Below are 5,040 nucleotides of genomic sequence, written 5' to 3'. Positions count from 1 at the left end.
AATCCTACAGTTAATAATAACTAATTAGTTAAAATTTGTATCAAATTTTGTGCTATAATTAACAAAAAAAAATGAAATTAAGAAAAACTAAAACTAAAGTAAATCTATTGTTTTTTTTTGCAGGTAGGAGAAGAACACATATTCTATAAATAAATATTTATTTATTAATTTATTTATTTAACAATAATAACGGATAAAAATTATTATTATTATTGGTGGTACATACAGGAAATTGTGGAGGACAGATTCTAAGGAATTGACTAAGGTTTGCAGATTTTTTTTTTGTTATTGAAAGAAGAAAAAAAAAAAAAAACATCACGTTTTATCTTTCATTGTGATCAATCCAAATTCTGTTCAATAAGTCATCAATTGGCTAAGATTATTATTTAATCGTGACAGAAATGTTATTAAGCGTGACGTTAACTGTTAACAAATTACCCATTTCGTCTGATGAAGAATCATTTTAATAATTTTTTATTGCGGTTATTTTTATTACCACAATCATCATTTTATGCATAATTCGTTAAAGTTTTCCTCTTGTTTGCATTTATTTATTTATTCAAACATATTACGTTCGATGATGATGATGATGATTTTATTTTTTATTTTTCATGCTCTTCAACGTAACTTCAAGTAAGGGAAGGTCGTGACACACAGACGAATCCTTTCTTGTTGATTTTGATTTCGTGATGATTGGGGTGAAGGGTAACATTGTCATTGCACATTAGAAAGTTACACGTTAAGTTAAAACAACAACAAAACAAAAAAAAAAAATGTAATTTTTACTTTTAAAAACTTTTTGTATTGCTTAATTAATTTATATTTATATACAATCTTTATTTTAAATGAAATGTTTTTATTTATTTCAGGATCAGGCAATAAAAAAAAAACTAATTAAAATGTTATGCTACCAATCAAGTTTTACATTGGATGTTCAGACAGAGAGAGAGAGAGAGAGAGAAAAGGAGATTTCAAACGTATGTAATTTAATAATTGCATTTTTATTTTTATTTCATGTTAACCTTGTTTTCTGTCTGCTTTTTGTTGTTGTTGTTGTTGTTGATGTTGTTGTTGTTGTTGTTGTTGTTGATGTTGTTGTTGTTGTTGTTGTTGTTGTTGTTGTTGATGTTGTTGTTGTTGTTGTTGATGTTGAGCTCTTCTTCCGTGCGTAAGGTCTTTGTTGGCAGTAGGTGTGGTTTTTGTTGTTCTGGGCCGTAACGAAATTAAAATTCTATTTTAGATTTTATTTATTTATTTTATTATTATCATTATCATTGAATAGAAAAGAAAAAAAAATTTAATGATTTTTTTTTCTTTCTATGGTGTTGTAAATAATTTAACTGAATTGGTTATAAAATTCGTTAACTATTTTTTTTTTTAAATAGAATTTTAAAATAAAAAAATTCTTTGCCATTTGTAATAATAAAAACTTGGCTGAATTATGTAACGTGCAATGCCAATTTTTTTTTTTTTTTTTTTTTTCCCCATTAAAAACAACTTTGTTAATAATTTTGCAAACGCGTTTTAGGAACCAAACAAGGTGATGGCCAAAATATATTAAATTTTATTCGTCATACATTAAAGTCATAATAGTAATAATGATAATAATAATAACGTTTCGAGTAACAGCAAGGTCGTATTTTTTGAATTTCCGCGAAAGGTTAAAAACCAGGGTAAAAATTTTTTTAAATAATAATAATAATAATAATAATTAAAGGTTAATGGGTTTTTTTATAACGCGGAAAGAGAGCGGGGGGGGGGGGGTAGGGTTAAAAATAAAACGGTTTCGACATTTTTCCCAAATCGCGATATAAGTCAATGATAAAAATTATTATTATTATTTATGCGATAATAGTTTTATGAAGAATGACAGGTTTTTTTTTGGTGAATGATGATTGGATAAATAATAATAATAATAATAATCAATTTTAATTTTTCTTTTCTTTTCTTTACTTTAAAAAAAAAAATTAGGAAAATGAACGGAACGAATAATAATAATAATAATAATAATAATAATAATAATAATGTTAATGAGTAAACGTGAAAAGCTTTTTTTTTGGGAAAATTTTTTAAAAAAGACGTGTTAAAATTATTTATCGCCAATTTTTTTTTTTTTTTTTTTTTACCAAAATTTTCATGTTTTCCCCCCCAAAAAAAAAAGAAAAAAATTTTCCTTGAAAAACTAAAAAAAAAAAAAAAAAAAAATTATCATTTTATTATTATTATTTTCTATATTTTTTGTTCGTCTCTAAAACAACATTAAATTAATATACAAAACGCATAATTCTCATCTTTATTAAATAATCTCTTATTTATGTACATAAAAATTCAACGCATAAAATCTCCCGAAAAAAAATTTATTTATTTATTTATTATTTTTTGCACTCTTACAAATCATCCATTTTTAACACGTCTATAAACACACGAAAAAAAAAAATTATCATTATTATTATTATTATTATTATTGACGTGAGAAATTTAAAATTATTAATTAAAAATTACTATTATCATTATTATCATTATTATTATTATTATAATTTTGAAAAAAAAAAAAAAAAAAAAAAAGATAAATGAATAAATAAGGAAGTGTGAGGAGATGAATGTGAGTTTTTAAAAATGATGATGATAATAATTAAACGTTACAAAATGCGTTATTAACCTTGTAAATTATTAATAATGATAATAATAATAATGATATAAATAAGGAATTTTTTTAATAATTCGAAGGACGTTAATTAAAAGGTGCCACGTTAGTTTTTGCGCGAACCCACGTGTGGATCATCTCATTATATGAATTTTATTATTTATACGTATTGTGTAATCACACACCCACCCCCCCACCCCCACCCCCCGTCGTTGATACGCATAATCGAATCGAATTTAATTTTTTTTCTTTTAATTATGCTTAAATTACAAAGTTAATAATAATAATAATAATAATGATGATGATGATAATAATGATAAATTAACTTTGTTCGTAAATGATATTAAGTTTTGATGTTTTGTTTTCGGTTTGAAAATTTTATATGTTTGCACGTTGAAAAAAATAAATAAAAAATGGACGACGAAATAAAGGGAAAATTAGAAAAAAAAAAAAAAAAAGTTTTTAAAGTTAGGATCGTAGCCATATTACTTAATGCATTTTTCCACTACTATTTCAAGTATTTACTTATCACATACAAAAAAAAAAAAAAACGTGGTCGTCGTCGTCGTCGTCGTCGTCGATAAGAACCCTACAAGTTTTTTTATCAAAATAAACATTCATTGCAATATTTATTATTATTATTATTATATATATATAAAATTAGGTTAAAAAAATTCATTTTCGTAAATTTTTTTTTGAGAAAAAAGGGGAACGTTTTCGGGGGAGGCGGGCGGAGAGAAGGGAGGGGGAGGCGGGCGGAGAGAAGGGAGGGGGGGCGGGGACTCTTCTGTCTGTTTGTATTAACCTTGCTTGGTAGTAGTCAAGCACAATTTGACCTCTCGTCGTGGGCACAAATAAATTATGTGGAAGTTTAATACGACGACGACGACGACGACAAAAACTCTTTGCATAATACTTTTTTAAAAAAAAAAAAAATTGTTATTGCAACAGAAATTAACGTAATTTCGAGACGGAAAACATGCACGTGCACGCACGTACACACGCACGCACATTAGTTGGCAAACGTTTTATAATTTATACATTATCAAAACTTTTTTAATTAAAATAATTCGAAATATTTTTCTACATTTATTTTATTTTTCGATATTTTAATAATAATAATAATAATAATAATTATTATTACGTGATTTAAAATTATCGTCGTTTGTCCATATTTGTTTGTTTGTTTGTTTGTTTTATTCGAAACGCTTTTACCCATAATGATATAAAAGTTTGTTAAATTTAATTAATAAAAATATTTTTTGAAACGATAGAGTTAAAGTCGCGAAGGGTAAAAATGATAATGATAATAATTTTATATATTCGTATAACGATAATAATAATAATTATTATTATTATTATTTATAACGAAGGGTTGGTTAAATGGATTTAAATTTTAGGTTTTGTTGTATTGCAAACAATTTTCCGCGCCATGTTGTTGTTGTTGGTGTTGAAAAACTTATAAATAACGTAAAAAGTTTTTTTTTTTTTTTTTTTTTGTTGGTATTAGCTTCGGTTTGATTTAATAAAATAATAATAATAATAATAATAATAAAAATTTACGAGTAAATTTTAAATATTGGTAATAAATAAATAAGGTGGATGTTATTATGAAAATTTTATTTATTTATTTTTTTTTTTGGCAAATATTTAATAAAATTATTAATTTACGTATTTGTATTCCCGACGAATACATAATACAACGTAATAACGTAAAGTCGCAATGAGATCGTATAAAAAAAAATTTTTTTTTGGCAAAATACATGAAAATCATTTATTGAATAATCAATATACGACAAAACAAACCGAACGCAAACAAACAATTTATTCAGAGCTCATATTCGATTGTTTAAATACCAAATAATAAATAAAATAACCTTAACTTGAAATTTATTTAATAAAAAAAAAAAAAAATTCAATATTAATAATAATAGGCGAGGATTAAAGGTAATTTTTTTTTTTTTCGTGAAATGTTGAAAGAAAAAGATAAATTTTCATTTTTTTTTTGTAAAATATATTATTATTATTATTATTTAGTTTTTTTTTTTTTACATATATAAATAAAAACAAAAATTTTTAAGTTAATACCAACATAAAATAAAAAAAAAACATGGCGAAAGACGAAGGGTAGGTTTTAGAAAAAAAAAAAAAAATTTCTGTGGGGGTGTTCAATTGTTATTTTAATCTAATACTGATATCCGTTGAAACCGTTGTTAGATCTCGATGAGGCGGCGGACGGATATCCGGTATCTTCGTATCGAATCTGTGGCCTGTATCCGGTTTCGTCTGCTTCGTATTGAACGATTTGCATTCTTCCGTCGGGTAATAACACGTGGTAGGCTCCACGTGCAGATTCGTTTTCTCTGGATTCTTTATGACCGAATTCGGTACCGGTT

The sequence above is a fragment of the Pediculus humanus genome, genomic scaffold, assembly GCF_000006295.1.
Source record: "Pediculus humanus corporis 1103172107888 genomic scaffold, whole genome shotgun sequence".
Lineage (NCBI taxonomy): Eukaryota > Metazoa > Arthropoda > Insecta > Psocodea > Pediculidae > Pediculus > Pediculus humanus.
The sequence above is the reverse complement of the archived record's forward strand: the minus strand, read 5'-3'. Positions refer to the sequence as shown.